This window comes from Salvelinus sp. IW2-2015, linkage group LG5 (genome assembly GCF_002910315.2).
Source record: "Salvelinus sp. IW2-2015 linkage group LG5, ASM291031v2, whole genome shotgun sequence".
In the NCBI taxonomy this organism is placed as follows: domain Eukaryota; kingdom Metazoa; phylum Chordata; class Actinopteri; order Salmoniformes; family Salmonidae; genus Salvelinus; species Salvelinus sp. IW2-2015.
In genome coordinates this window covers 404,902-425,978 of record NC_036844.1, presented here as the reverse complement: position 1 = coordinate 425,978, position 21,077 = coordinate 404,902, and the positions used below count along the sequence as shown (strand labels likewise).

General features: G+C 42.8%; 1 protein-coding gene and 1 long non-coding RNA gene across 2 annotated transcripts in view; both read left to right on the top strand.

Annotated features, from left to right (window-relative positions):
- LOC139027800 (cryptochrome DASH-like) overlaps positions 1–21,077 on the top strand; it is a 455,373-nt gene that overhangs the window by 30,878 nt on the left and 403,418 nt on the right. The window lies entirely within an intron of this gene.
- LOC111963603 (uncharacterized) lies at positions 2,792–16,637 on the top strand. The gene is made up of 3 exons (XR_002877267.2): positions 2,792–3,049; positions 3,665–3,888; positions 15,280–16,637. It is a non-coding gene; the product is annotated as an uncharacterized lncRNA (long non-coding RNA).

Below are 21,077 nucleotides of genomic sequence, written 5' to 3'. Positions count from 1 at the left end.
GCAACATAGCTTCAGCCTGTAAATCAGCTAGAAAGATGTGTCGCATCGAGTAATGTCTCTGGCCCTCTCCCATTAGGGAGTGACGAGCTCTACAGCCAGTCTCACAACTCAATCGCTGGTTGAAAACTGTTTTCTGCCCTCCCAAAAGATAGAATTTGTAGATAATTGGCCCTCTTTCTGGGACTCACCCACAAACAGGACCAAGCCTGACCTGCTGAGGAGTGACGGACTCCATCCTAGCTGGAGGGGTGCTCTCATCTTATCTACAAACATAGATAGGGCTCTAACTCCACTAGCTCCACAATGAAATAGGGGCAGGCCAGGCAGCAGGCTGTTAGCCAACCTGCCAGCTTAGTGGAGTCTGCCAATAGCACAGTCAGTGTAGTCAGCTCAGCATCCCCATTGAGACTGTGTCTGTGCCTCGACCCTAGGCTTGGTGACCTCTGACTGTTTCATCCTAACATCGTTGGTGCCGACGTGGATAACAATATCTCTATACTCTCTACACTCGCCAGTTTTAGCTTTAGCCAGCACCATCTTCAGATTAGCCTTAACGTCGGTAGCCCTGCCCCCTGGTAAACAGTGTATGATCGCTGGGTGATTCGTTTTAAGTCTAATACTGCGGGTAATGGAGTCGCCAATGACTAGGGTTTTCAATTTGTCAGAGCTAATGGTGGGAGCCTTCGGCGTCTCAGACCCCGTAACGGGAGGAGTAGAGACAAGAGAAGACTCGGCCTCAAACTCCGACTCGCTACTTAATGGGGAAAACCGGTTGAAAGTTTCTGTCGGCTGAATGAGCGACACCGGTTGAGCATTCCAACAGCATTTCCCTCCAGAAGCCATGAGAAAATTGTCCGGCTGCGGGGACAGTGCGGGGGGATTTATACTAACGTTACTATCTGTACTTACTGGTGGCACAGACGCTGTTTCACCCTTTCCTACACTGAAATTACCCTTGCCTAACGATTGCGTCTGAAGCTGGGCTTGCAGCACAGCTATCCTCGCCGTTAGGCGATCATTCTCCTGTATATTATGAGTACAGCGAATGCAGTTAGAAGACATCATGTTAAAGTTACTACTTAGCTTCGGCTGTTGAAGGTGCTGACGAACCATGTCCAGATAAAGCGTCCGGAGTGAAAAAGTTGAATGAGGGAAAAAAGTTGTGATGGAAAAACTAAAAATATAAACGTAAAGCTGTCAGCTAGCAAAGCAAAGCTAGCAAAGTAAAGTTGGCAACAAAACGCACAGCAACACGTCTGCAAATTCATTATTTATTAATGGATTTAATGGTGCTCTGAGGGATGTTCAAAGTATTTTTCAATTTTTTATAACCCAACCCTGATCTTTACTTCTCCACAACTTTGTCCCTGACCTGTTTGGAAAGCTCCTTGGTCTTCATGGTGCCGCTTGCTTGGTGGTGTGGCTTGCTTAGTGGTGTTGCAGACTCTGGAGCCTTTCAGAACAGGTGTATATATACTGAGATCATGTGACAGATCATGTGACACTTAGATTGTACACAGGCGGACTATATTTAACAAATTATGTGACTTCTGAAGGTAATTGGTTGCACCAGATCATATTTAGGGGCTTCATAGCAAAGGAGGCGAATACATATGCATGCACCACTTTTTTGTTTTATTTAAACAAGTAATTTTTTTCATTTCACGTCACCATTTTGGACTATTTTGTGTTTGTCCATCAATTTAAATGTTGTAATGCAACAAAATAGGAAAAATGCCAAGGGGGATGAATACTTTGGAAGTCACTGTACTTACAATCTCATGCTAATCACATTAGCCTATGTTAGCTCAACTGTCCCATGACAGATTTGTTTGTATGGAACAATGGCAATTCCTTTAGATATTTTCAACAACACATTCACTGGCATCCTGTCAGTAAGATGTCATCAATTAGTGTGAATATGGACCTTCATGAAATCATTGGTATGGACAAATATGCTGTCCCTGTGTGGTCATGAAATGAGTGTTGCTTTCAGGAACTGTGGTTTCACAATTGTGATCACGCTCTACTGTTTGAGTAGATAGTGGGAGGAGGGAGTGAGGCACATGACTAGAGTCAACAAACACTGTAATGCCCTGATCACTCACTTTTGACAAACTCAGAAACTTTTTGTGAAGAAATTATGCCGAAAAGCTTTTCCATGCTTTTGTCACTTCAATATTAAAATATTGCAATGCTTAACTCTCCAGCTACCTGGATAAGGCACAAAAAAAACTTAGTCTGGTGCTAAATATGGCTGCTAGAATCTTGACTAGGACCCCCAAGAAATTTCTTCAGTGCTGGCCTCTGGCTTCCTGTTAAGGCTAGGGCACGATTTCAACGCTACAAAAGCATTACATAAACTTGCTCTTACCTATCTCTCCGATTTGGTCCTGCTCTACATACTGTACCTACACATACCTTACAATTACAAGTCGCAGGCCTCTGTATTTTTCCTAGAATTTCTAAGGAATCCTATAAAGCGTAGTTTTTATGGAATGGTCTGCCGATCAGACTTGGTCTCAACCTTTAATAAGTTGTGATGCAAAATGTTATATTTGTGCTTTTCTAAAAACCAATTTCTGTGCTCATGCAAGTCACTGATTGAACGAATCCTCACTATCAGTATCTGGAATTTAGCAGTGCGCCCAGAACCTTGTTTTGAGAATGAAAGGATATCTCCGTTTCAAGGTCTCAGATTGGAGAAAATATTCATCATGAGGTGTTGGTCTGTCACGTAAACCAGTATTGGTCGGTCACATGCATGAACCAAACTTTAATGATGTATTAATTATGAATGTTGCCTCAAAAAACAGAACACTCAAAACATGAGCACAATGGCAGCTCTTCCTTTAAAGAACTCCAGGCCTCAAGAGGGCAGATAACCCAAAAACACGGGTGGAACTAAAAAATTGAGCCAGGATTTCTGGAGGGACTACTTTTACATGCGCACCTGGCAGATAAGCATGGCTATAAAATGTTTGGGCTTAGCTTTGCTTGGGTCCTCAACATACAAACAGCTCAGTGTTCAACCCTAAAGACGCAACTGGTATGTAATGTTTGGAATTATTTATTATGTTGCATCCAGTGCTTAGCACAATTTACATGTTTAACTCTGGTAGGAGTGGTGACTTCTTTTTTTGTGGATATTTTCTGACTGCAGAAGTAATTGCTTGAAGTGCTAGATTAAATTGTTTAAACGTTTACTTTATTCAAAGCCATGCTTTGTTGCTGTGTCATGCATTGTTTATTGTGTAAAATAATGCATGTTTATTCTCTGTTTAAGGTTATTAACCTATACCTTTTCCCTATTCCTCTGTCATTCAACTACTCTATTCAACAAATCAACTGTTTCAACATATTCAACAAATGGCATCAGACCCATAATAAAACACTAAAAATGAATTGAGTTGTCCCTTTGCATCAAGTTTGGGCAGAGCTGAAATAATTATAACACCTAGACAACTTGATGATGAATAAGCTAATTCATGCCTATGTAACGTGTCCATAAGCAGTATATAAGAGATCTAACGGGACTGCCCCGATAGAACTCCTGACAGATTACACATCTGTAATATGGTGCACCAAGTTTGTTGGAACCTCTTCAGTTAACTGTTAATAAACAATGATTCATTTAATATTGCATTTGAGTGTCCTTGTGTAGAATTTCCACTACAATTTGGCATCAACGAACAGGAAGATTGATTCTGCCTGCAGAACTTTCCAGTGAGGGTCTGTGAGGAAAACCGGTGGCGCATTTTATGAAGCATGAGGGAAATCCCCGTCTGACCAAAAGAGGACGAGAACCTGCACAGACCAGACCCTTACTGTGCCCAGGAGGAGACGCATCATCCGCAAACATTAGAAGGACACAGCGACCGAATTTCAGTAAGTCAATTTAAAGACTATAGATACCATAGCATTTATGACTATATAAACTATTGGGACTATGGATGCTAAGGGACTATAGATACTGTAGAGACTATGACGACTGTAGAGACCATAGAGGAACCGTGGCAGTGGTATATGACAGAAGAAGGAAAAGACTAGAACGAGGGCAAGTAACGGTACCATGCCCTGCTGACAACTGTCTGTGCTATTCTATATGTATAGAATGATACATATTGTGCATAGGAAGTAACGCCAGGAGAATCGTTGAAGTTGCATATGGGGTAATAAGGGAGATTACTGAGTGTAGATATTATTACTATTAAACTACTGAGTGAAAGTGTGTGTGTTATTCTATGGGACCGTAGCATTTGTGACTATGCATGCTGTAGGGACTGATGCTATAAGGACTGTAGATACTGTATTTTATATTTTATTTCACTGTTATTTTACCAGGTAAGTTGACTGCGAACACGATCTCATTTACAGCAACGACCTGGGGAATAGTTACAGGGGAGAGGGGGATGAAAGAGCCAATTGTAAACTGGGGATTATTAGGTGACTGTGATGGTTTGAGAGCCAGATTGGGAATTTAGGCAGGACACCGGGGTTAACACCCCTACTCTTACGATAAGTGCCATGGGATCTTTAATGACCTCAGAGAGTCAGGACACCCGTTTAACGTCCCATCCGAAAGACCGCACCCTACACAGGGCAGTGTCCCCAATCACTGCTCTGAGGTATTGGGATACATTTTAGACCAGAGGAAAGAGTGCCTCCTACTGGCCCTCCAACACCACTTCCAGCAGCATCTGGTCTCCCATTCAGGGACTGACCAGGACCAACCCTGCTTAGCTTCAAAAGCAAGCCAGCAGTGGTATGTGGAGTGGTACGCTGCTGGCTGTAGAGACTATGGTGACTGTAGAGACTATAGAGGAACAAAGGCAGTGATACATATGACAGAAGAAGGAGAAGACTAGAGCGAGGGATAGTAACAGTACCATGCCCCGCTGACAAGTGTCTACATGGTCTGCAGCCACTGATAATAGCACAAGGTGCTATTCTAAATGTATAGAAAGATACATATGGTGCATAGAAAGTAACAACAGGAGAATCGTTGAAAATGCACATGGGAGTAATAAGGGAAATTACTGAGTGTGTTTGGGAATAGTACTAAGTGAATGTGGATTTGAAAGATGTGTGAGTGTGGAAAGGATGTGTTAAACTGACTGAAGTGTTGGATAATTGCCTGATTGATTGCAATGTGGATAACAAGAGGAGTGAAATTTGGATAATGAGAGTATTGGAATTGAGATAATAAGAGAATTGAAATGTAGATAATAAGACTAAGTACTGAGTGAATGGGAGCTGTCAGGGGACTAGTATGGGTGTGAAAGAAAAAATATAGAAGATTACTGAGTGCGTGTCGAGAATGAATACCCCAACCAGTCTATAACATTATCTAGGGGTTCCGTCCACCACTGCCCATCGTAGTCTGAGACTACACGTAGAGGTCTATAGGTATTTCTGATAATGATCTATGTGGTCTGCGACCACTGTACCATAGTTTCTTGGATGCTGGAGAACCGTTGAAGATACATATGGTGCATAGAGTGCACATTAAGTGGTACCTAAGATTTATAACATATGGATTCTGTATGTGAGATATGAAAGAAGAGCGCACTATTTCTGAATATTCTGATAAATAGAACAATCGAGTAAATATTTAAACGACCGGAAATAAATAGAACACTAGTGTAAATGAAGTATAATGGGTTACCAGAGATAAAGTAACATATGAAGAGTATAATGGGTTACTATAGATTTTTGTATTTATTATAGATTCCCATTAGCTGTTGCCAAGGCAGTCACTGACCAGTCCAGACCATCTGGCCTGGACGCAGGAGGAGACTCGGGCAGCGATGACGGTTAGCTTGTCGGTGAACCCGAGCTGAGGACCTCAGGAGCGCTGAACGAGCCCTCTTCCAGGTCCGGTGGCAACGAGAGATGAGGCGTTGAGCAGAAGGGACCGCCACTTCAATGTCCTGATCTGGAAACAGGGGGGGGGGCTGGTAACTGTACAACACCTGGAATGGTGACAGGTTGGTGGAGGAACACTGGAGAGTGTTGTGTGCATGCTTCACCCAGGGAAGGTACTGACTCGAAGCGGCGCGGTTGGCGGACACACAGCACCGTAAGGCGGTTTCCAGATCCTGGTTCACCCACACCATTTGACCGTTGGACTGAGGTTGATATCCCAAGGACAGACTGGCTGATGACCCCAGAAGAGTACAGAATGCCCTCCAGAATCTGGAGGAAAAATGGGGGGCCCGGTTGGAGACGATGTCCAGAGGAAGTCTGTGAAGGCGGACTAGCTGGAAAAGCAGTCCACAATGACCAGGATGACCATGTGGCCCTCTGAGGATGGAAGGCCCGTTATGAAATCCATAGAGAGATGAGACCAGGGTCGAGAAGGAATTGGCAGCGGATGAAGAAACCCCAGAGGCTGCTGACGAGGAGTCCTGTTCCAGGCGCAGGTCGGAAAAGCAGCCACGAAGGTTTTAGTGTCCGCATCCGCCGAGGGCCACCAAAATCTCATTTTCAAAAACTCTAGCGATGAGTGAGCCCACTGAAGTACCTTTGACCGTGCTCCAATAGGGACAAAAAGTCTATTAGGTGGACAACCGTCTGGAACTGTCTCCCGACCATGCGCCTCCCTCACCACAGTCTCTATATACTAGGATGAGCGACCTGGGGATGATGGATCCAAGCGGCCGATCCTCACTGGAGCTGGGAAACTGGCGAGAAAGGGCATCCAGCTTCACGTTCTTAGACCCCGGATGGTAAGATAACGTGAATCTGAACCGAGTGAAGAAGAGAGCCCAACGAGCCTGCCAGGGACTGAGCCGTTTAGCCTCCTGGATGTCGGCCAGGTTCTTGTGGTCAGTCCAAACCGTAAAGGGGTTTTCCGAACCCTCCAACTAGTGCTGCCACTCCTCCAAATCCAGTTTGACTGCAAGAAGCTCCCGATTTCTGGCATCATAGTTCCTCTCCGCTGGAGAGAGACGTCTGGAGAAGCCGAGCGCTAAGACAGAACCGCACCCACGCCAACGTCAGAGGCGTCCACCTCTACCATGAAGGGAAGAGAAGGATCCGCATGAACAAGAATGAATGCTGAAGAAAACCGACATTTCAGGTCCTGGAATGCCTTCTCAGCAGCAGAGGTCCAGCCTACATGCCAAGTCGAGCCCTTGGTGAGCGCTGTCAATGGCGCAGCCACAGAACTAAAGTCTCTCACAAATCTCCGGTAGAAATGAGCAAAACCCCAAAAACACTATACTTGCTTGACAGTGCTGGGCCGGGGCCAGTTGACCACCACTCCTACCTTTTGGGAGTCCATCCTTACACAGCCTTGAGACACGATGTACCCCAGGAAGGATTTCCGAGGAACGTGAAACTCACACTTTTCGGCCTTCACGAACAAGTGATGAGAGAGGAGTCTTTGAAGGACCTGGCGAACATGTTGGATGTGTTCAACCATGGTCTTGGCGAAGATGAGGATGTCATCCAGGTACACAAACACGAACTGGTGAAGGAAGGCAGCACATCATTAACCAGGGCCTGGAAAACGGCGGGAGCATTAATAAGTCCAAACAGCATGACCCGGTACTCATAATGTCCATTAGGGGTGTTGAACGCTGTCTTCCACTCGTCTCCCTGTATGATGCGCACCAGATTGTATGCATTCCGTAAATCCAATTTTGAGAAAACCGTAGCTCCCTGGAGCCTCTCGAAAGCTCAAGACATAAGAGGAAGAGGGTAACGGTTCTTGATGGTAATATTTTTAAACCCCGGTAAGCGATACAGGGACGTAACCCCCATCCTTCTTCCCAACAAAGAACAAACCCGCTCCTGCAGGTGAAGTGGACGGCCGAATAAAATCAGCCGCCAGCGCCTCCTTAAGATAACTGTTCATGGCTGCAGTCTCTGGACCTGAGAGAATACAGCCCTCCCCTCGGAGGAGTGGTGCCGGGCAGGAGGTCGATTGCACAATCGTAGGGCCTGTGAGGAGGTAGTTCGCTGGCCCGTCGTTTGCTGAAAACCTTACCAAGATCCCAGTAATCCCCAGGTACGCAAGAAAGATCAGGCTTGTCATCCCCAGTCGGGGGAACAGGAGAGTTGGAAGCCTCCAGACGAGCAGGGCCGGAAAGGGGTGGAGACAGTTGCTGGCAGGTGAACTGGCATGAAGGATTCCATCCTAGAACTCTTCCCGAGGGCCAGTCAATTTGAGGATTATGGGTGGAAAGCCACGGATGTCCAAGAACCAGGGGAAGCTCAGGGAATTGCACCAGATGTAACTGGATAAGTTCTACATGGTAATCCAGAACTCATAGCTGAATAGCCATGGTGAGTTGCTTCACCTTCCCAGACCCTAGGGGTTGACCATCCAGCGCTGTGATCGACAACGGAGTGTCCAGCTTAGTGAGAGGCAACCCCTGTTGGCGAGCAAATGTGCGATCTAGAAAACAGCCGGTAGCCCCAGAGTCTATGAAAGCAGGAATGTCCAACTGACGATTGTCCGACTACAAGTTGGCCGGAAGCAAGGTGCGTACCGTGTCGGCAGCTGGAGACTGTATCTGACTTGCCAGTATTCTCCCATATACTGACGAGTCATCCCGTTTCCGTCAGCTCGGGACAGGATGCATAGAAATGTCCAGACTGTCCACAGTAAAGACAACGTTGCTCATTAATCCTGCGCCTTATTTCCAGAGCGGACAGTCTGGTGCATCCTAATTGCATCGACTCCTCTGAAGGATATGAAGGAAGCCCAGAGACGAATTGAAAACCCCAACGGCGTACAGAACAAGCATATGCAGCATAAGGCAGTGTAACCAACAAAGAATCGACTCCCTCAGCAGAACCCGAAACACTGGAACCAATACGGAACTCCTCCGTCCTCTCCCGACGACGTTCCCGACACCGGTTGTCAATCCAAATGGCCAGAATGATAAATTCATCCAGAGTGTAAGGGTTGTCCCGGGAAGCCAATTCATCCTTGAGAACCTTGCTGAGTCCATTCAGAAAGGCTGAGTGAAGTGCCTCTGTATTCCAAACGCTCTCAGTGGTGAGCGTCCGAAAGTCAATGGCGTAATCAGCAATGCTCCGGTTGCTGAAGCGCAATGAGTCTTTGGGCAGCATTCCTACCACTGATGAGGTGATCAAAAACCCTGTTCATCTCCTGCCTGAAGCTTTGCCAATTGAAACAAATGTCTGATTGTTGCTCCCATATGGCCGTGGCCCAGGCCAGAGGCCGTCCTGAGAGCAAGGAGATGACGTATGCCACACTGGAACGCTCAGTGGGAAACGTTGATGCCTGCAGCTTGAAGACCAGCTAACATTGGAGCAGGAACCCACGACACCTCTCAGGATGCCCCTCAAAGCGCTCCGGTGTCGGGAGATGAGGCTTCCGAGGGGAGGAAGACAATGAGCTGGTAGGAGTGGAGGGTTAGGAACCACCACAGGTGTAGCAGCCGTTACTCCTGTCTGTTCTGTCTGCAGAGCGGACACAAGAGTTCTTAATTCCTCTGACAATGTCATGGTGGTTGAGAGCCGACCGTAAATGGTGGAGCTCGGAGTGTCCCTCGGATGACGGAAAAATCTCTGCTGGGTCAATTGTGGCTTAGGTCTACTGTGACAATAATGCTAGTATGAACTCGGACCCAGGCACAGAGAAACACAGCAGGCAGAGGTAAGGGTAAATCCAGAACATTTACTAAGGTTTTTACAGAAAAAAACAAAGCAATAGCACACGAGCACACTATTCAAAATATGAGACCCAAGCAAAGATCCCTGCCCACAGAAGAACCTAAATAGCGAGGCAACAGGTGAACCGAGAGGGCAAACAACCATAGGTGAAACCAATAATAACAATCAGGGTAACCTGGACACTAGAAACAAAGTAAGGGTGCCCTCCAGCGGTAACCCAAGGGAGCACACTCAAAAATGAAACAGAAACTGTGACATGCGTGGGTGTCTGAGCTGTGTGCTAGTCGTTTAAACAGACAGCTCGGTGCTTTCAACATGTAAATACCTCTCACAAATACAAGTAGTGATGAAGTCAATCTCTCCTCCACTTTGAGCCAGGAGAGATTGACATGCTTATTATTGTTTGCTCATCCAAGAGACAGCTGTGCTGCCCTGTTCTGAGACAATTGCAATTTTTGTAATTGCCTCTTTTTGGCACCTGACCACACAACTGAACAGTAGTCCAGGTGCAACAAAACTAGAGCCTGTACGACCTGCCTTGTTGATAGTGTTGTTAAGAAGGTAGAACAGCGCTTTATTATGGACAGACTTCTCCCCATCTTAGCTACTGTTGTACCAATATGTTTTGACCATGACAGTTTACAATTCAGGGTTACTCCAAGCAGTTTAGTCACCTCAACTTGCTCATGATTAATTACAAGATTTTGTTGAGGTTTAGGGTTTAGTGAATCATGTCCCAAATACAAAGCTTTTAGTTTTTTAAATATTTAGGACCAACTTACTCCTTGCCACCCATTCTGAAACTAACTGCAGTCATTTCAGTCGCTGTAGTAGCTGGCGTGTATAGTGTTGAGTCATCCACATACACAGACACACTGGCTCAAAGCCAGTGACATCTCGTTAGTAAATAAGTGGCCTAGACAGCTGCCCTGGGGAATTCCTGATTCTACCTGGATTATGTTGGAGAGTCTTCCATTAAAGAACACCGTCTGTGTTCTGTTAGACAGCTAACTCTTTATCCACAATATAGCAGGGGGTGTAAAGCCATAACACATACTTTTTTCCAGCAGCAGACTATAAACAATAATGTCAAAAGCCGCACTGAGGTCTGACAAAACAGCCCCCACAATCTTTTTATCATCAATTTCTCTCAGCCAATCATCAGTCATTTGTGTAAGTGCTGTGCTTGTTGAATGTCCTTCCCTATAAGCATGCTGAAAGTCTGTTGTCAATTTGTTCACTGTAAATTAGCATTATATCTAAAAACTTAAAGGTTGGTAACAGGCTGATTTGTCAGCTATTTGAGCCAGTAAAGGGGGCTTTACTTTCGTAGCGGAATCACTTTTGCTTCCCTCCAGGGCTGAGGGCACACTTTCCAGTAGGCAAATAGGAGTGTCAATATTTTCCGCTATTATCCTCAGTCATTTTCGATCGAAGTTGTCAGACTCCGGTGGCTTGTCGTTGTTGATAGACAACTCATTTTTTCACCTCTTCCACACTAACTTTACAATTTTTGTCTTTTGGAATTTGGTCAGCTATACTTGGATGTGTAGTGTCATCGTTTGTTGCTGGCATGTCATGCGTAAATTTGCTAATCTTGCCAATGAAAAAATCATTAAAGCAGTTGGCAATATCAGTTGTTTTATGATGAATGAGCCATCATATTTAATGAATGAAGGTGCAACAAAGCTTTCTACAATCATTCTTTATGTAATTTACCTTTGTTTAATAGTCTAGTTTCTAATTTTTTTCATTTTAGTCACATAATTTCTTAATTTGCAGTACATTTGCCAATCGATTGTACAACCAGACTGATTTGCCATTCCTTTTGCCTCATCCCTCAAACAAACCATTTTTCAATTCCTCATCAATCCATGGGGATTCAACAGTTTTTAAAGTAATTTCCTTAATGACTCCAACCTAAGTGTATGCAAACATCCGACTTCAACTGTATGTGATTTCAACAGATAGGTATATTTGCTGGGTGATTTAAATATTGACATTCATCAAGCTGCCCACTCAAGAAAATGCTTCTAACTGGAACCAGTGCCTTTAACCTGGTTCAAGTTATCAGTCAACCTACCAGGGTAGTTACAAATAGTATAGGAATGAACTCATCAACATGTATTGATCACATCTTTACTAATGCTGCAGAAATGGGCTTGAAAGCAATATTTAGAACCATGTGCTGCAGAAATCAAAATATAGTAGCCATATATTAGGCTACTATTAGGCTGGGCCTAAAATACTATATAAGAGGTTATACAATAAGTTTTGTAGTGATTCCTATGTTGTTGGTGTGAAAATTATTTGTTGGTCCGTGGTGAGGAGCAAACAGACGTTGCACTTGACACATTTATGAAATTGCTTATCCCAGTTACTAATAAGCATAAACCCATTAACCTTTCAGTGATACCCATCCCGGATCCGGGATCCTCCTCATCAAAAAAGCTGACTAGCATAGCCTAGCCTAACGGGACAGGGATATCATATAATATAATTTTCATGAAATCACAAGTCCAATACAGCAAATGAAAGATAAACATCTTGTGAATCCAGCCATCATTTCCGATTTTTAAAATGTTTTACAGCGAAAACACAATATGTATTTATATTAGCTAACGACAATAGCCAAAGACTCAACTGCATATTTTCACCATGTTTCTACCGCATAGGTAGCTATCACAAAACCGACCAAATAGAGATAAAATTAGTCACTAACCAAGAAACAACTTCATCAGATGACAGTCTTATAACATGTTATACAATACATTTATGATTTGTTCGAAAATGTGCATATTTGAGGTRTAAATCATAGTTTTACATTGCAGCYACYATCAAAAATAKCAYCAAAGCAGCCAGAATAATTACAGAGAGCAACGTGAAATACMTAARTACTCATCATAAAACATTTATGAAAAATACATGGTGTACAGCAAATGAAAGATAAACATCTTGTGAATCCAGCCAATATTTCCGATTTTTTAAAGTGTTTTACAGCGAAAACACAATATAGAATTATATTAGCTTACCACAATAGCCAAACGCAATTATTCACCGCAAAAGGTAGCTATCGCAAAAAACAGCAAAAGATATAAAATTAATCACTAACCTTGAACAAATTCATCAGATGACAGTCTTATAACATGTTATACAATACAATTATGTTTTGTTCGAAAATGTGCATATTTAGAGCTACAAATCCTGATTATACATTGTGAATACGTAGCATCGATTCACCAGAATCTCCAGAGATATTTTGGACACTCACCTAATCTGACCAAAGAACTCATCATAAACTTTACATAAAAATACTTGTTGTATGGCAAAGATACACTGGTTCTTAATGCAACCGCTGTGTTAGATTTTTTAAAAATAACTTTACCAAAACATACAGCTTGCGTTATTGTGAGACAGCACTCACCAAAACGGCGGAGAATAGGACTCAACAATTTACACAGAAATACGAAATAACATCATAAATGTTTTCTTACTTTTGTTGAGCTTCCATCAGAATGTTGTACAAGGAGTCCTTGGTCCAGAATAAATCGTTGTTTGGTTTTAGAATGTCCATTTCTTCTGTCGAATTCGCGCCACAATGCTAGCCAATGTTACTAACATTCCCACCCTCTCTTGGCGCAAAGAACGGAAAACTCCAAAAGTCCCAATAAACGTTGAATAAACTGATGAAACTCGGTTGAAAAAACCTACTTTATGATTTTTTTTTCTAATATGTATCAAATAAAATCAGATATTCGCCGTGTAAACCGAACGCTTTTCAGAAGGTAATGTCGAGGTCCTTCTCGCGCCTTGGAAAACTGACAAAATGGCTGACCTGCCACTCCAGGGGGCAGCATTTTCACTTTTGGATGAATAGCGTGCCCAGAGTAAACTGCCTCCTACTCAATCCCAGATGCTAATATATGCATAGTATTATTAGTATTGGATAGAAAACACTCTGAAGTTTTCTATAGGAAGTGCAAAATAACCCATTTCCCACTATCTTCAATAGGGAATGAGTTGAATAACAACCAACCTCAGATTTCCCACTTCCTGGTTGGATTTTCTCACGTTTGTACCTGCCATATGAGTTCTGTTATACTCACAGACATCATTCAAACAGTTTTAGAAACTCCAGAGTGTTTTCTATCCAAATCAACTATTTATATGCATATTCTAGCTTTTATGGCTAGGTAGCAGGCAGTTTAATTTGGGCACTCTTTTCATCCAAAATGTGTGTGTGCAAGTGTGTGTGCATGTTTGATAAATTCACACCCGTTAATAGAAGTGCCACCTTTATTATGATAAAGTGTCTGGTTTTAAAGTGTTGACTTCCCTTACTTCAATAGAAGTATAGAACCTTTTGATAGAAGCTATAATCTAATGCGTACTTTAAATGTAATGATAATTATCATAGATTGTGTGAAATGAGGAGGGAATGTGATGGAACATTTTATGTTTGTGCTTTTCTAATAACCAACTTCTGTGTTCATGCAAGTGACTGAATGAACGAATCCTCACTATCAGTATCTGCAATTTGTCAGTATGCCCAGAACCTTCTTTTGAGAACGAAAGGATATCTCAGTTTCAAGGTCTCAGCTTAGAGAGAAGAAGCTTTGTGAGGTATTGGTCTGTCACATGCATGAACCAGTATTGGTCGGTCATGCATTCCCCAAACGTAAATGATGAATTAATTATGAATCATGAATAAGGTCAATCATGTCACGTGTCTGTAAGCAGTATATAAGAGATCTAACGGGACTGCCCCGATAGAGCTCCTGCCAGACGTGTACTATGGTGCATCAAGTTTGTTGGATCTGCTCCAGCATGCTGATAATTAAAGATTCATTTAAGATTGATTTTGAATGTCCATGTGTAGAATTTTCACAACAAAGTCTTTACTGAAGACTCATCTCTTCAGTAGGTCCTATGATTGAGTGTAGTCTGGCCCAGGGGTGCAAAGGTGAACGGAAATGCACCGGAGTGACAAACCACACTTACTGTCTCTGCCTGGCCGGCTCCCCTCTCACCACTGGGATTCTCTGTCACTGACCCTATTACGGGAGCTGAGTCACTGGCTTGCTCGTGCTCTCCCATGCCCTAGAAGAGGTGCATTACATCGTGCCATGCTTTTTTCGCTATACTCGACTTGAGTGGGTTGAGTCACTGATGTAATCTTCCTTGCCGGTTTTGCTCCCCCTTGGGATAGTGCAGTAGGGGCGAACTTCGTGGGCTATACTCGGCCTTGTGTCAGGGTAGTAAGTTAGTGGTCTGTTAGTGTCCCTATGGTGGTGTGGAGTCTGTGCTTTGGAAAAGTCGGTGGGGTTATATTCTGCCTGACTGGCCCTGTCCGGGGGCAACTTTGGACGGTGTCACAGTGTCCCCTGACCCCCCGTCTCAGTCTCCTGTATCTACTATGCTGCAATAGTCTATGTGCCGGGGGGATAGGGTTATCCCCTATCCCCCCTAAATCTAGTTATTAATCTAGGTCAAGAATAGTATATTTCCAATTTAAGGAAAATTGTACATCTTTATGAAAAGGTAAACAATGAAAATCACTTTGTCTTATCTGGTGTCCTCTGTGGTCTTAGGTATGCACCCTCTAATTCTCCCATCTCTCTCTAGCTTCTCCCGAAGGATGTGAGCCATAGGACTTCCTGGTCTGATGACTCCTTGCTGTCTCTGTCCTCAGTCCACCTGGCCGTGCTGCTGATCCAGTTTATGCTGTTCTGTCTGCGGCTATTGAACATTGACCTGTTCCACGGTCATGCTACCTGCTGTTTCGTCTCTCGCTCTCTCTCACCTGCTCTCTAGATCTGAGTGCTCGGCTATGAAAAGCCAACTGACATTAACTCCTGAGGTGCTGACCTGTTGCACCCTCTATAACTACTTATTATTTGACCCTACTGGTCATCGACGAATGTTTGAACACCTTGAACAACAATCTGGCCTTAATGGCCATGTACTCTTAGAATCTCCACCCGGCACAGCCAGAAGAGAACTGGCCACCCCTCAGAGCCTGGTTCCTCTCTAGGTTTCTTCCCAGGTTCCTGCCTTTTTAGGGAATTTTTCAAAAAAAAATTATACATCTGCATTGCTTGCTCTTTGGGGTTTTAGGCTGGGTTTCTGTATTAGCACTTTGGGACAACTGCTGATGTAACAAGTGCTTTATAATTACGTTTGATTGATTACTTTCTTAGATGAGGTTCCCCAATGAACACTTACTCTTAGAACATTTGTAACAATCTTGTACAGAAACATGGATCACACTTTACATTACAGTGCCCAAATGACTGTGTTATTATTCATGCAAGTACAGTGTATTGTAATAACATAATGTTAATATACTTACAGGCCTACTTTAGGTTAGGGCTAGACTAGGGATAGTGCTACTGCTGTTGGTACATTAAAACAATGAGTTCTTACAATGTACTTACAGGAATAATTACACAGTATAAGAACACTCATGTAAAGTGTAACCAATGTGTAACTGATCTGATGATAGACAGTGTTCCCCCTCAATCGCTACAGTGATGTAGATAGATTATTTGTTGTAAATATAGCAGTGTATATGGACTATGTCTGTACTCCACTCGAAGAAAAGTGTTTTCTTCCTGGTATGAGAAGTTGTTTCGCAATGTGTATGGTACTGACTTTAGACCCAGTAGCAGAAGGATGACATCATGTTGGTTGGTAAGTCCCTGAATGTTGCTGAACTGGTTTTAGCCTTGTTCACCCTGCTGTTGACTGTGTGGGTGTTATACTGTGTGACAGACAATGCCTTACATTCAGAATGTATTTGCTATATTATTGGAAGTGTGATCCCTGCAATTCTAATCAGGATATATGAATATTCTCAATGTGTGTTTTACAACTGTACGTTGTGGCACTTATACCAGTGTAATAAAGCAGTAGTAGTAACACAGTAATATACTATACACAGTAAGTAATTTGAAATTGCAAATCATTACTATTCAATCATTGTTCTATGCAGGGGTGCAACTTTCACTGGGGAGGGGGGGATATGTCCCCCCCACATTCTGAAATTGCATTTTTGTCCCCCCCAGTTTTATCATTGGAATGTGATACGAGGCAAAGGTGTGCTTAAGGACCATGCAGACGATAATATTATGCTATTATGTTTTTCTCCGCTGCTTTAATTAGGCGTACCAATGCCACAATTTTGGAGGGATGAAAATGCACCAACCCACTAATTAAGCTGAAAGGCTTAGGCTGTCTCTCGTGTCATCAGCTGGCACTGACAGTCTGAAAATCCCAGGCCTAAGCATGATGTCAGACCATGAGACACTGACTCAATCTCAATTAGTTTTCCTGCGGTTCCTTGCATCTTATCTCCTTGCCTCCTTCTGAACTGTATTGGAGGAGACGGTCCAAGGTCCCTCCTCCTGGACCTTCTTCTTCAGTTATTTTTGAATAGGAGACAAGAAGAGAGGATGTAAGGAATCAAGGAAAGAAAGATGAATTGAGGAAGAGACACTACCTACCAAAATGTAGCGAATGAGGGGGCTTTCGTCACTTTAGGCAAAGATCAGAACCTTCTGTGGCTAGATGCCATCGGTCTTGCACTGTAGAGTGGTCTTACATATGTTCTTAATTAGACAAAGTGATAGGTCTATGGACCTCCTATCTGGGGATTGACATAGGTGTAACACGTAGTATTTGTCAAAAATCTGAAGCAAACCAAGATCACTGCACAAATGTGGCTATATAAAACCAAAATTACCCATTCATTTTAGGGGATAGATCAAGTACAGAAGCATGAGACATGCAGTTTGATTTAAGTTTTAGAAATTCACACTCACAGTATATTTGAAAATATACATTTATTCACAAAACCTTCAGTCAAATACAGGTTTTTCACACATGCCTCATAAGAGTGGAAGAAATAGTAGTTATTACATAGTAAATATGGGCAACAATGTATTTTGCGTTTGGAAAAGCATGTCGACTAAGACTAAAGAGACTTGGGCTTTTAAGGATAGCTCAGAGCTTACAGCTGTTTTCTATCCTTCTCTTCTTGTGTGGCAGAAGCTGAGAAGGTTAAGCCAAAGTGTCTACTCTGGCCGTGTCTAGACTTGACAGTTCATGCAGCTTTTCTATTCTGATCATAGAGTTCCGATCATGGAATTCCAAACACGTTATACATCTACACCTACATTTAAATGTGTCTACCATGTCCACAGTGTGTCAGGATTCCCTTTTCCCACGCTATATTCAAATGCTATTATGCATTCTACAAACGGTGGAATAGGCAAAATATGATAACACAACAACAACTGACGGCAGTAGCTAACTAGCCAGCTAACCTCTGTAGTTAGCCAGAAAGCTAGCAAGCAACGCTAAAGGGATTGCAAACAGGTTAGCATAACTCTAGCCCCCAAAAATTATAATCGAAATATTAGCTGGCTGGCTAGCATTTATGAGGCCAAACACATTCGTCACACGCTAGGAATTATTTCCGCCAACGTTATAATGAAAGGAGTGCTGTGTGGGAGGAGTGCTGATGATGTCGCCCACTGTATGCGCTTTCGGTAGCCTGATTGCATCCAGACTGAGGAGAAACCTGCATACAATGCATCCCTGAAGTGGTCAGCCAGATTTTGAATGCGATCTTCATATTCTGATAGCGGGAAGTCACATGTACATCGCATTCGGAAAGTATTCAGACCCCTTGACTTTTTCCACATTTTTGTTACGTTACAGCCTTATTCTAAAAAGGATTCACTTTTTCACTCATCTTTCAAGTAAACTTCCGGAAGTGAATGAAGGGATGGGAATGATCGTAGACGACACCCCCCCCTTCAACATGCAAACTGCAAACAGACCAAATTAATTTTGTCTCCTCTTTATTATCTTTGGTTGACACAACAAAAAACTTGGCGGCGCACACAAACTACCCATCGTCGGATTCCTTTCGTTTTATAGAAAGTATTTTACTCAATTATTTTGATCAATGGTGAACTCATCCATGATGTGATGAATTATAAATAGTAATTGTTATTAGATAACTAATATTGTGGTTTCTGTCACCCGAGAGTTATTTATTTAAATATGACGGCTGTGTTATGTCAATCTTTCCTCAGTTAGCTCTAGGACTAATGTAGCCTAGATTTTCCAGTTTGGATGATTGTGTATGCTGTTGCTACATTTCTGAATGTCTGAACATTGCATGCAAACATAAACTGGTCACATTCAGGACATAACTATGTAAGGACTGTGTTTGTGCTAAATGTTTCTGTGAAAAAACAGTGTGGCCAGCTCAAACACTGACTCTTGCATCAATCGAAACTGAACGTTCTAAATAAGTGTTCTAATCACACTGGTTTGAGCGTACGCTGCAGTGACAACTGTAGAATGATCACACTCGTTTGTTGGTACGTGTGAAAAGGTTAAATAAAACATTTCTCAATCTACACACAATACCCCATAAAGACAAAGCAAAAACTGAAATATTGCATTTACATAAGTATTCAGACCCTTTACTAAGTACTTTGTTGAAACACCTTTGGCAGCGATTACAACCTCGATTCTTCTTGGGTATGATGCTACAAGCTTGGCACACCTGTATTTGGGGAGTTTCTCCCACTCTTCTCCGCAGATCCTCTCTAGCTCTATCAGGTTGGATGGGAAGCGTCGCTGCACAGCTATTTTCAGGTCTCTCCAGAGATGTTGGATTGGGTTCAAGTCCGGGCTCTGGCTGGGCCACTCAAGGACATTCAGAGACTTGTCCCGAAGCCACTTCTGCATTGTCTTCGCTGTGTGCTTAGGGTCGTTGTCCTGTTAGAAGGTGAACCTTCACGATCATTGCAGGTAAAACAAAACAAAAAAAGGTTTGCACTGCCCTGCAAAAAGCATATCGCTATTAAAAATCAGAAAATACCAAATACATACAACATTTCATTGCCATAAGTAATATTTCATTAGTAAGGCTAACAAAAATACAGGTTGAGTACTCACAACAGCCCCGTAGACACACGTGGGCCTGGGTGCACCCACTGGGAAGCCAGGCCCACCCAATCAGATTTTCTTATGCTCTCTACTTCTCACTGTTACAATTGGGGCATTATTTGTATTTTACCTGCAAACATCATCAGATAGAATAAATAGCAAGCAGTGCACTGGAATGACATTCAGTCCTACAAGATGGGTGGCCAAAAATAACAAACTGAAAGTCACACCCCCAATAAGCCACAAATATGACCACATTGTGGCAAGTCACTGTGCTTCTATGGCTATACATATAATTACTTTGTTCATTTAGCAGCTCATAATCCAGTGCCTGTATCACAGTCAACACACACCTACAGTTGAAGTTAGAAGTTTACATACACTTAGGTTGGAGTCATTAATTAAAACTCATTTTTCAACCACTCCACAATTTTCTGGTTAACAAATTATAGTTTTGGCAAGTCGGTTAGGATATCATTTTTCTAACAATTGTTTACAGACAGATTATTTCACTTATAATTCACTGTATCACAATTCCAGTGGGTCAGAAGTTTACATACACTAAGTTGACTGTGCCTTTAAACAGCTTGGAAAAATCCTGAGAATTATGTAATTCCTTAGAAGCTTCTGGTCGGTTAATTGACATCATTTGAGTCAATTGGAGGTGTAGCTGTGGATGTATTTCAAGGCCTACCTTCAAACTTAGTGCATCTTTGCTTGACATCATGGGAAAATCTAAAGATATCAGCCAAGACCTCAGAAAAGAATTGTAGACCTCCACAAGTCTGGTTCATCCTTGGGAGCAATTTCCAAATGCCAGAAGGTACCACGTTCATCTGTACAAACAATAGTATGCAAGTATAAACACCATGGGAACACGCAGCTGTCAAGTGCAAATCAATCCCAGAACAGCAAAAACCCAGGGAAGATGCTGAAGGAAACAGGTACACAAGTATCTACATCCACAGTAAAACAAGTCTTATATCGACATAACCTGAAAGGCCGCTCAGCAAGAAAGAAGCCACTGCTCTAAAACCTCCATTAAAAAAGCCAGACTACGGTTTGCAACTGCAAATGGGGACAAAGATTGTACTTTTTGGAGAAATGTCCTCTGGTCTGATGAAACAAAAATAGAACTCTTTGGCCATAATGACCATCGTTATGTTTGGAAGAAAAAGGAGGAGGCTTGCAAGCCGAAGAACACCATCCCAACCATGAAGCACGGTGGGTGGAAGCATCATGTTGTGGGGGTGCTATGCTGCAGGAAGGACTGGTGCACTTCACAAAATAGATGGCATCATGAGGTAGGAAAATGATGTGGATATATTGAAGCAACATCTCAAGACATCAGTCAGGAAGTTACAGCTTGGTCGCAAATGGGTCGTCCAAATGGACAATGACCCAAAGCATGCTTCCAAAGTTATGGCAAAATGGCTTAAGGACAACAAAGGCAA